The 12,486-nt window shown below is 44.4% G+C and overlaps 1 protein-coding gene across 1 annotated transcript in view; it reads right to left on the bottom strand.

Moving 5' to 3' along the window:
* VASP (vasodilator stimulated phosphoprotein) overlaps positions 1-12,486 on the bottom strand; it is a 306,350-nt gene that overhangs the window by 133,974 nt on the left and 159,890 nt on the right. The gene's annotated exons all lie outside the window — the stretch shown is intronic.

Raw genomic sequence — 12,486 nt, 5'->3', positions numbered from 1 at the left:
GGTTCTTTCTCCCTACATGCATGACCTTGCATTTCTCTATGTTAAAGCTCATCAGCCACTTTTTTGCCCACTCTTCCAGCTTCGTTAGGTCCCTTTGCAGGTCTTCGCAGTCTTCCGTGGTTCTAACCCTGCTGCAGAGTTTGGTGTCATCCGCAAATTTAATAACCTCACATTTTGTTCCCACCTCCAGGTCGTTAATAAATATATTGATTATATATTAATTCATGAAACAATGTCCTTATGTGAGCTGTCTCGAACTGCTTGCTGAGTTTATGAATGGCAGACTGTTTATGATCAATGATGATAATGCGCTTCGCAATCTCACTCTCGCTGCAAGAAATTGTCTCAGCTATGCTTTGGGCCTTCTGGTCTAGATCTGACAGTGTCTTCTGGAGTAAGCTCAGTCTGGAGTTAGTGTGGTTGATCTCCAGAATTATCTGGGCTGTTTCATTCTCTTGTTTAGAAAACTGCATCTCCTGCTCAAACTTCTGTTTGCAAAGTTTCTGAATTGTGAGGAAGGAGAACTTGGCTGCTTTATGCATCTTCATCCTGTCCTGGTTTTTCAGTGCCATTTTGTGATTCTTGTTCTATCTGTTTGCGAATGACTGATAGTTCACTCCAGCGCAGTGATTCATAATGACTTTGTTTAGAGCATGCTCCGTCTCGTGCAGTGTACGTGTGTATATAGTGAATTCTACTTTCAGAGCCTCCTGTTTGTTCAAAGACAATGTAACCAGCATCTTGTTCATATTCACTTCATTCTTCTCTTCCTCCTTCATGGCAGACCGCTTGTATCCTTCGATATCCGATTCCAAGATCTGCAAAGAAGTCCTTCCTTGTAGAGTAAGCAGAGGCTCGACTGCTGACTGTTGAGGAGGTCTGTCTCCTGCTTGAAGTTGGTTGCTGTTCTTGGTCATGTGACTTGAAGGATACGATATTACCTCCCACCCCATCCCACCCCATCTGTCTCATTACTTGCAACTTGCTCTTCCTCTTCTCCATCATCAAAAATATTTGCAACATCAGGTGTAGATTGTTCAGAGGCTGCCATCTTCCCGTAGCCGACAGCCTCAGGAACCCAGAACCACACGGCAAGATGGCGATGGTGAATAAGAGGGTAGCGGAGACATGGACAAATTGAGCTGTGCACTGTTATTGTTGAAGCCGGAGAAGGGATAGCACTCTTCTCTGACATTGAATCCTGCCGTACGTTCCCTGCCAACTCTGCCGGTATACTTTTCTCCGTCAGCGTTGGTAACAGTATAGTTTCCCTCCCCTGGAAGGAGTATACGGCAGTGTTTAAAACAACTGAGAAGTCTATATGTTGGTTTTGGTTTTTTTTTAAGTCACCAATTTCAATGTTACTTCTGCTACAAGTCCTCTATGCAGTGCTGAGGCAATTTTAAAAGTAACCCGCAGCTGTCTGTCTGCCAGCAAAGCTCCAATCTTTCTTATTGTCACTCTTTGATCTACAATGTATGAACTCGATTAGCAGTGGCTGAAACTTTTCCTGTCTCTTCTCCTGATGTATCCAGCTTCTGCACGTCTATTCTAAGTGGAGAATGCTCCAATGGGAGGAAGGAAGCACACTTCTAAACTGACATTTGCTGAGAATGTCAGAGATCAATTTTTGTCCAATCACAAGGCTCTCTGAGATAATTATGTTGTCCTCGGGGAATTCTGTCTGTTGCAATTGGAAGCTTGAAGTAACTTTTATTATTATTATTTTATTTAAATAAAATTCATGTCCATTAAATCCAATCCAACCATGTTTATAAATTCATCTAAGTGAAACATAAAATCCGATTCTGTATATGAGACATAACTTCTTATTCTACCCACAACTCATAGTACAGCTAGTTCAATTCATTGGTGTTTCTTGCTGTTCCAAAAATTCTTTAAGCTTTTCCGGATCCTCAAATTGAAAACTTTTACCCTTGTATGTAATTCGCATGAACCCAGGATAATAAAGACCATATCTTTCTCCCAACTCCTGAAATTTTGTTCTCATTGCTAAAAATTGTCTGCATCTGTTTGCGGTTTCCCTCACAAAGTCCTGAACAAAAAGGATCTTTGAATCTTTATAAGTTAAAATTCCTATTTTCCTTTGCGATTTTTAAAATTTCCAAAACATGTTGGAAACGCAGCACATGGAAAATCATTGGTCTAGGACCTGACTGCCCATTAGACCTTTATCCTGGCACTCTGTGTGCCCTTTCAATCTCAAGTGGCATTTTAAATTTAATGGGGAGCATTTTTGGTATGTTTTCCTCCAGAAAGGCTACTGCATTTTTCCCTTCAATCCCCTCAACCAAACCTAATATTCTTAAATTATTTCTCCTTGATCTGTTCTCCATATCCACCATCTTTTTTTCTAAATCTAGGATAGACTCATTATAACGTACTTGTTTCATTTCAAATTTTTCAATTCGTGTGTCTAACTGTCCCACTTTGCTGCTTACCACTTCCATCTTCTGTGATAAGTTTGTCATTTCCTCTTTCATTTCAGCCAGTTGATCAGTATTTGTTGTAACCACTTCTTATATCCTCTATCAGCTCAGTCATATCAAGGGCATCCAAAGGTAGCATAGCCTTAGAAGGTATAGATGGCTCTGCCTTCTGCCTTTTAGCTTTTCCTCCAGACACTTCAACCTTGTTTTGTTTGACAGATGTCATTGTTAAGTAGATTTAGGTAGAACAGCCTCTCAGGGAACAATTCAAAACGCTTTAAAAATGTTCAAAGGATGCCTAGAAACAGGAGCTCAACAGTCACCTATCCATTCAGCTGCGTCTCCAAGTTCCGGAAAAAGATTTTAATGTATTGTAAGCAGAAAAAGGCCCAGATAGTTTTTCTACAAGAATCCAGATTAACTGCAATAGATTCTGCTAAACTCAAAAGAGAGAGGGTATTACATTACTTTTATTCGGTAGTTCAGTCAGGTAAAACGGGGGTTGTCATTTTGCTAGCCAGAAACTTTCAATGCTCTATTATTTCTCACACTAGTGTTTTAGCCCGTTACATTTGTTACAGTAACGGGTGCTAGAATAGCCCCTCCTGACTCTGACCCCACCCATGCGCTGGAGGGCACTGCAGGTAGGAGTGCGCATGCGTGAGAATCCCCTGAGGTGAATGTCTGCCGCGGCAGCTGTCGGCGGCTGTCGGTGGCTAAAGGCCACCGCGGCTGTTAGCGGCTGAAAGCCGCGGCAGCTGTCGGCCACGGCAGAAGATGGCTGAAGGAGCTGCAAGAGCTCCGCAAAGGCAGGAGGTGAGGAAAGAGAGACAGAGGGGCTATTAGGGGGACCAGGAGAGATGGTAGGGGATAGGGAGAGATAGACTTCTGGCAAAAGAGGTGAAACAGGGTCAGAGAGAGATGGTAGAGGGTGTGAAAGTGGGAAAGGGAGAGATGGAAATGGTAGGACCACTGCTGCTTTGGGGCACTGAGGGAGGAAAGGTTGGTACGTCAGGACTGCTGCTGCCGCCTCGGGTAAGTAAAGACCCTGTCAGGAGGGCCAAAAGGGCACAAAGGAAATGGTGACCGTGCTTTGGGGCACTGAGGGAGGAAAGGTTGGTACGTCAGGACTGCTGCTGCCGCCTCGGGTAAGTAAAGACCCTGTCAGGAGGGCCAAAAGGGTACAAAGGAAATGGTGAAAGGTGAGGTGGTAGGACTGGGATCAGTGGGAGGCAGGGTCCGGCCATGATAGACGTATCATGGCCGGACCCTGCCTCCCACTGATCCCAGTCCTACCACCTCACCTTTCACCATTTCCTTTGTACCCTTTTGGCCCTCCTGACAGGGTCTTTACTTACCCGAGGCGGCAGCAGCAGTCCTGACGTACCAACCTTTCCTCCCTCAGTGCCCCAAAGCAGCAGTGGTCCTACCATTTCCATCTCTCCCTTTCCCACTTTCACACCCTCTACCATCTCTCTCTGACCCTGTTTCACCTCTTTTGCCAGAAGTCTATCTCTCCCTATCCCCTACCATCTCTCCTGGTCCCCCTAATAGCCCCTCTGTCTCTCTTTCCTCACCTCCTGCCTTTGCGGAGCTCTTGCAGCTCCTTCAGCCATCTTCTGCCGTGGCCGACAGCTGCCGCAGCTTTCAGCCGCTAACAGCCGCGGTGGCCTTTAGCCACCGACAGCCGCCGACAGCTGCCGCGGCAGACATTCACCTCAGGGGATTCTCACGCATGCGCACTCCTACCTGCAGTGCCCTCCAGCGCACGGAAAATGGGAGCACGCAGGTGGGAGTGCGCATGCGCGCTTAGGGCTTTATTATATTAGATAATGCCGCTGAATATCAGTAATGTCTTACTTAATTGCTTTTGTAGAAACTGAGGGGGTAGGAGCAGCTCCTTGGGAAGGAGTTGAAAACATGATTGACAGTGCTCCGCACAAACCTTTGCAGGAGACGTCGCTAACCGATGTCACCGTGAGGACAGTTTTTCTAGTATCTATTGCTTCAGCAAGAAAGGTGTTGGAACTTCAGGCTCTCTCATGTAGGGAGCCTTTCCTCAGGGGTACAGAGGCTGGAGTGTCTCTACATATCACGACGCCTTTCCTGCTGAAAGGGTGTCAGCATTTCATGTAAATCAGTAAGTCCGGTTGCTGGCATTTTCGTCCACAGGAGAAAACTACAGGATAAGACTTTGGTGTTGCTGGATGTCAGGAGAGTTCTTATCCATCACCTAGAAGTAACAAATCCCTTTCATCTGTCCAGCCATCTGCTTGTATTGAGAAGCTGTAGTTGCTAAGACAGCTGCCAAGGTTACTAATTCCAGATGGAGTCGTATGGTTATTGTGGCTGCAGATTTACACGGTCTTCAGCTGCCGACAGCCACCACTGCGGCCTTCAGCTGCCGACAGCCGCCGCGGCCTTCAGCCGCCAACAACCGCCGCAGCCTTCAGCCGCCGACAGCCGCCTCGAGGGATTGCGCATGCACACTCCTACCTGCCGTGCCCTACAGCGCACGGAAAACGGGAGCACGCAGGTGGGAGTGCGCATGCGCGCTTAGGGCTTTATTATATTAGATGGCTCATGATAAAGGTCGATGGGAAGTTCTCACAATTCAGATTGCACAGCAAAAATACTCCTTAAATGTCTATGGTCCTAACATTTCTGATATATCTTTTTTCATGAATTGTCTAATACACTAGACCCTCTTACACCTTCTACTATTATTGCAGGTGGAGATTGGAACCTAGTTTTGGATAGTGTTCTGGACTGAATTTCTTCTGTTCAGTACAGGCCTCTTAAGATTCAAAAACTTTTGTTGGATATGATTTCTATATTTGGCCTACATAATATATGGAAATTGTTCCATCCTGATGAGGTGGATTACACATTTTATTCTAATCCTCATACCTCCTCCATGAGGCTGAACTACTTTTTAATCTCCTCATCTTTAATAGGCTCAGTTCTCACTGTTGACATTGTTGCATGTCCCCTCACTGATCATTCTGGCATTGTTTTATAGTTTATTCTGGCATTGTTTATAGATGAACAGAATCCGCTCCTGCACTTCTAGACTTTGGAGATTTAATGCAGCACTTTTAGCAGATTCACCATTTCTGCTGAAGGTCTCTGTACGGACAGAGGAGTTTTTCAGTTAAATGATACTGGGAATATGTCCTTTCACTTGATTTGGGACAAATTTATGACGTACTTGAGGGGAAAAATTATTGCATATATTGCTTAAATTTGTAAGCTGAGAGAATTTGAACTTGTTTCTCTAGAAGTGAGTATTAAGAACATTGAACAGCAATTTTATGTTAACCCCACCCCTTCTTTTCAACTTCAATTGTATAAACTTAAGTTTAGGTATAATACCTTATTATCTGAATGAGCAGATGTGGTAATACTTAAAACCCATACAATGTACCATATTTTTTGCTCCATAAGGCACACTTTTTTTCCCCAAAAAAGTGGGTGGAAATAAGGGTGCATCTTATGAAGCGAATACCGCCTCCTCCCCCCCCTTTTGTAATCACGGTGGTCCAGCACTTCCACCAGCAGCCTTCCACACTCCCACAGTGCTGAGGGTTACTCAAGAAGTCAGCAGAACTGTGATTGAGCCAGATAGGAACAGCTCGTCTCGGCAGCCAGCTCCACCAGCCCGCCTGACTGGCAGAGCTGTTTCCACCTCAAGCTCTTCATCCGCCTGCCACGAGTTTCGTCTCTTTGAACCAGGCCTTTCTCTTCCCGGTGGCCTCCACCATCAAGTCTTCATCCGCTGCCTCTCCAGTGCATGCATGACTGATGCTGATGGTCTAAGGCATTGGCGAGCGATGGCAGTGACCACGTGAGACCCAGGCGGAAGTTGCGTGTGGCCGCCCCGGGATTCATCTAGTGCGCGCTCTGTTCAGAGAAGGGGATGGCTGGACTACGAGGGCAATAGGCATGCTGTGGAACAGCACACAGGCTGCTGGTACTGCGGATCCCCCAAGCCCACTCCTTCCTTCCGTGCTGGATAGGAGAAAGACGTTGGAGACCCGTGAGAGTCCCACACTGGCTGCTGGACTGCGGAACCCCCGAGCCAGCTCCTTCCGTGCTGAATAGGACAAAGACGCTGGAGACCCGTGAAAGTCGCGCATGGGCTGCTGGACTGCAGATCCCCAGAGCCCGCACCTTCCTTCCTTGCTGGATAGGAGAAAGACCCTGGAGACCCATGAGAGAGTCATACTGAGGGAGATGAGGGGTGGAACCAACAGTGCAATATACTAATCCCGGGGGGAGGGAGGGAGGGACAGGGAGACATAAGAGATGGTGGACATAGAAGAAGGGATAGAGACACAGAGGGGCAATACTGATCAGTGGGTGAGAGGGAGGGGCAGGAGAAAGAGGATGAAATGCAGGACAGGACAAGACACACACAAAGAAGGAAAATGCTGAATATGAGGGCAGATGTAGAAACAGGAGGGAGGAAAGGAACAGGATATAGAAGGGAGATATTTGTTACACAGGACAGATAAGGCTGCAGGAGGAAGATGGTGGACATGGAGAGAGAAGAAATGTGGAAATGGAGAGAGATGGACAGAAGTTACTAAAAAGATAAGAAAAAATAACGCTTTGGCAGCTGCTGTCATGGAGTGTCTGTTTATTTATGGTCACTTACCTTAAATCAGTTGTGACATAGTAATCACATGGCCCACAATATCTGGCTGAATGTGTATCCCCCTATATTGCGCTCCAGAAGGTGGTTATACCATTGATGCTGCAAACTGTGAGGGTGGGGTGTTCTGGCTCCGGACGGGTTTTGAAAAGCTTCCAACTAGGAGTGATGTTGATACAGCACTGGACCTGCCACTAGGCCTGCCTGCCATGCGCCCTTTCCCTGCCTGCCCTGTGCCCTGTCCCAGCCTACCACTAGACCACCAGAGGGGGGACAGGGTGCAGAGCCTGGCAAGGAGTATGGGGTTGGGTGCAGAGCCTGGCAGGGAGAATTTGGATCAGAATGTTTTTTCTTGTTTTCCTCCTCTAAATCTAGGGTGCATCTTATGGTCAGGAGCATCTTATAGAGCGAAAAATATGGTACTATGAAAATATGGTAATATGGCATTATTAAAGCTGGCCGTCTCGTGGCTAAATTACCTTAGGAAAAAGAAACAGACAGCTAAAATATATGCTATTAAAGATGGTGACACTATTATATCTAATCCCAAGAATATAGTGGACAGGTTCCGAATATTTTATGAAAAGCTGTATATGTTTGGGACTGATTCCAGCTTATCACAACTGGAAGATATTTTTAATGACCTAGTCTCCCTGGAATTACCATCAGATAAAATAGCGCAATTGAATGTTCCAATAACAATTATGGAGATTAATAAGGCTATCAAAAGAGGTTGAAGAAAGGGAAAGCTCTGGGGAAAGATGGATATCCAACTGATTTTTCTGCATTTTTCAATCGCTCTCCGAAAATAAAATTATAACTTTTTCATAACAGAACAATGTAGTGAAGGGTCCTTTATGGAGGCTACCATTGTAATTCTTCTAAAACCAGGAAGGGATCCGTTGCTCGCAAAAAATATCTTCCTATCTCCTTACTGATTTTATGATTGTAAAATATTCTCTAAGCTTTTGACTGATATACTGGCTAACCTGATGCTCATACTTGTACACTCTTATCAAAGTAGTTTTGTAAAGGGTAGAATGACCTCTGATAATGCTAGGGTATTCAGTAACATCTTGCAAGTAGGTCTTCAACTCCACAATGTGTTATATCACTTGATGCAGAAAGAGTGTTTGACTTTGTGGAGTGGAAGTATTTACTTTATATTATACAGTGGTTTCAGATGAGTGCACCCTTTATAAACATGGTTATTATATTACAATCCCAGAACAAGATTGAATATAGATGGTAATCTTACTCCCCAATTTTTATTTACTCGAGGAACCAGACAGGGGTGTCTCCTATCCTCTTTGTTATTCAGTTTGGCTCTGGAACCTTTACTTCGACATATAGTTATGAACCACAATATCAAGGGTATCTTTATTTGAAAAAAAGAAGTAAAAGTATTGGCTTTCACCGATGATGTTATGTTGTACATTTCTGATCCAAGTACTCCCATCCCCATATCTTGGATTTCCTAAAAAATTTGGTACTTTATTGGAATATTCCATCAACTGGGATAAAACAGAAGTTTTACCTCTTAATCTTTATTGTACAAAGGACATGATTACACCTTATCACCTGACTTAGTGTGTTAATGATGTTAAGTAACTGCGAATTAGATTTAAATCCACCAGTGAGGCCACGGTTTCTCTCAATGCTGTGTACATTTTGGACTCTACTAATGTTGTCCTGGTGGGGCCATTTAGAAACAATCCGAGTATTGTCAATTTACCCCCACTCTCTTTTTCCTATGCTCCAGCCAGTTTTTAATCCATGTATTTCACCATCGATTCCATGGCTCGCAATTTTCCGAACTAGTCGTTCATGTGGAACCTTGTCAAACGCCTTCTGAAAATCCAGATATACAATGTTGACCGGTTCGCCCTTGTCTATCTGCCTGTTTACTCCCTCAAAGACGTGCAGAAAGTTTGTCAAACAAGATCTGCCTTTGCTGAAATCGTGCTGGCTGGTCCTCATCAGCCTGTGTCCGTCAAGGTGATCGGTGATGCGGTCCTTTATCAGCGCCTCTACCATCTTTCCCGGTACCGAGGTCAGACTCACCGGCCTGTAGTTTCTCGGGTCTCCCCTTGAACCTTTATTGAAGATCGGCGTAACATTCGCTACCTTCCAGTCCTACGGAATCTTTCCTGTTTTGATCGACAGATGGCTATTAGTTGAAGCAGTTCAGCTATGGTCCCTTTCAGTTCCTTGATGACCCTTGGATCGATGCCATCTGATCCGAGGGATTTATTGCTCTTGAGCCTATCAATCTGCCTGCATACCTCTTCTAGACTGACCGTTAATCCTGTCAGTTTCCATTTTTCACTTCCAGCATATGCCTGATAGGTTCCAGTATGCTGTGTATATCCTTTTTGGTAAATACAGATGAAAAAAATGTGTTCAGTTTGTCGGCGATTGCTTTGTCCTCCTTTAGCGCTCCCTTTATTCCTATTCTTCCTAACTCAATATATAATTCCCTGGACACACCTTTATGGGGAAAAACAAACTACTTATTTATTTAAAAATGTATACACCACCTAAATACCTTTTTCTAGCCCTCTTGAGCGAACACAGGCATTTGGACTATTAGAGACTTGGTATGAATACACTCCCAACAAGCTTTTCATTACCTGCAACTTGTTGACTGCATAAAATGGTTTTTGGAACAAACTTAAAGGACCGCCGCCAAGCAGAGGCACCAGTACTATCTTTTCTGCTTTCGCTAGCAGCTCAATCACGTCCCATGTCCACAGAATATCGATACTTACTTCGACTTAAACATAATAAAGGGCTAGCAAGTCAACAAAGTTGGGCACAAGATACTCAGAGCTGACAAATAGCCAATGGCAATTCTTCTGGACAATCAGTAATAGGCCATTTAGTTCAGTTTCTATATTACAGTCATTATATTTTGTTATGCATAAAGCCCTTTGGACACCCACTAAGCAACATGCAGCTCAGCCTCTAGCTTCATCGTTATGTTGGAGATGTGGTATATTAAAAGGCACTTAGCAACATATCCTTTATGACTGCCCTTTGATTCATCCCTTTTGGTTAGAAGTATGAGATTTTATGTATTATGTTGGTCTATTATTTTTTTACAATGTATTGTTATTATAATTTTTTTTAGATTGTAAGCCCCTCCTAAAGGTTCCCCTTAGGGTGGGATAGAAAATTTTATTTTACCTATACCTACATCCCTCAATTGTAGTTCTACGCTCAGCTCATACCACCTTGGGTCTTACTGAGGTTCAATCACATCTCTTGGACACTAAACTAAAACTAAACTAAACCTTAAGTTTGTATACCGCATCATCTCCACAGAAGTAGAGCTCGGCACGGTTTACAAGAATTGATATAGAAAGGAACTACAATGAAAAGTAGAAGGACTTAGTAAAGAGAAGTTTAGAGGGACTTAGTATATCGAAGAGGGAGGGGTCATTACATTTTAGAGAAAAGCCAAGTTTTCAAATGTTTTCAGAAAAGTTGGAGGGAGGTCAGGCTCCGAAGCGGGGTAGTAAAGCTGTTCCAGAGTTCGGTGATCCTGAAGAAGAGTGAAGTCCCTAATTTTCCTGCATGGGATATGCCTTTTAAAGAGGGGAAGGATAGTTTGAATTTTTGAGTGGATCTGGTAGTGTTGGGATTAGAGGAGTTCCAAGATAGTGGAAAATGGGGAGACAGGATGACGTGTAGAGACTTGAGGGTTAGACAGGCGCATTTGTAGTGAACCCTAAGGATTACTGGGAGCCAGTGAAGCTTAGACAGAAGCGGGGAGACGTAGTCAAATTTGCTTTTTGCGAAGATTAGTTTAGCCGCGATGTTCTGAATCCGCTGGACTCTATGAAGGCTTTTATTTGTTAGGCTTAAGTAGATGAAGTTACAGTAATCCAGTCTGGAAAGAATGATGGATTGTACGAGGACATCAAAGTGTTGATGATGGAAGCAGGATCTCACTTTCCTTAACATGTGAAGATTGAAAAAGCATTTTTTTACTAAGGAATTAAGGTGGTCATTGAAGGACAGTGTGGAATCAATGATGATGCCCAGAACTTTGCTTGAGTGCTCAAGCTGCAATGTGGTGCCAGAGGATAGTGGGATGAGGGTGGGTAGCTGATCTAATTTTGGGCCGAGCCAAAGTAGTTTTGTTTTGGTCTCGTTTAATTTCATTTGTACTAGAGAATGACACGGGGAAAAAAATCTGTCCCCGTCACCGCCCCGTCCCCGGCCCACCATCCTCTGCACCGCCCCGTCACCGCCACTGCCATCCCATTCACCGCCCCGTCACCGTCCCCGCAACATCCATATAAGCCTTAGTACTCTAATATTTAGCTTATTCCGTTCTTATAAATCAAAGTTCCTGCTGCTGAACTAGAGAAAGAGATGTTCAGCTGGCAGGGCTTTGTTTATAAATTTTTATCAACACAACTAATATACCACCATAATGTTTCCGACAGAGGACAAGTATGCAATAAATGCATTTTGCTGTTTCAATGTCAGTGCTCAGCAGAGCAACAGACAGCAAAAATATCCAATGTTGTTCCTTCTATGAGCAATATTTAAATTATGAGGAACAACATTGGGTATCTTTGCTGAATTGTGTGACACCATTTGGGCTGAACATGAAGATTGAAAATGCCTGGTTAGCCCTGGACAGATGATTTGAACAGCCAGGAGCCTGTCCTGGCCATTTAAATCATTTTGAATATCTAGTCCAATGCTAACAGAATTAGGGTGATTATAGAAACATAGAACTTTGTTGATCACTAAAAACAGAGGAGACTAAGGGTCTATCAAGCCCAGCATCCTGTCTTTGACATTGGCCAGTCTTGGTCTTTGGAACTGCCCATTGTGTCAGAAGCAATAGGGATTAAGTGACTTGCCCAGGGTCACAAGGAGTGTAGCTCTAACCACTGGATTTAGAAGTTGGCTTCTTTTGGGATCTTTAACTCATCGTCTGCTAGGACTCGAATCTGAGTCCGTGGAACCTAACACAGAATGGAATTAGTATGGCAAAGTAATGAAGAATGGTCCAGCAGCCCCCACCCTCCCTCCACCTCACCTTATATTCCTTCCGAGTTTGCCGGCTTCCTTTTTCCCGAGCCGCACGCATTCAAAAAAGCCCTGCACGCGCGGCTGCACGAGTCAATCAAACTTCTCCTCTCCTGCAACTTCCTGTTTCCGGTTGCGTCACAGGAGAAGATTGATTGACTCGCGCAGCCGCGCGTGCAGGGCTTATTTGAACGCGTGCGGCTCGGGAAAAAGGAAGCCGGCAAACTCGGAAGGAATATAAGGTGAGGTGGAGGGAGGGTGGGGGCTGCTGGACCATTCTTCATTACTTTGCCATACTAATTTTTGAACGCGTGCGGCTCGGAAAAA

Source organism: Geotrypetes seraphini, chromosome 8 (assembly GCF_902459505.1).
Source record: "Geotrypetes seraphini chromosome 8, aGeoSer1.1, whole genome shotgun sequence".
Classification (NCBI taxonomy): Eukaryota; Metazoa; Chordata; class Amphibia; order Gymnophiona; family Dermophiidae; genus Geotrypetes; species Geotrypetes seraphini.
The sequence above is the reverse complement of the archived record's forward strand: the minus strand, read 5'-3'. Positions and strand labels throughout refer to the sequence as shown.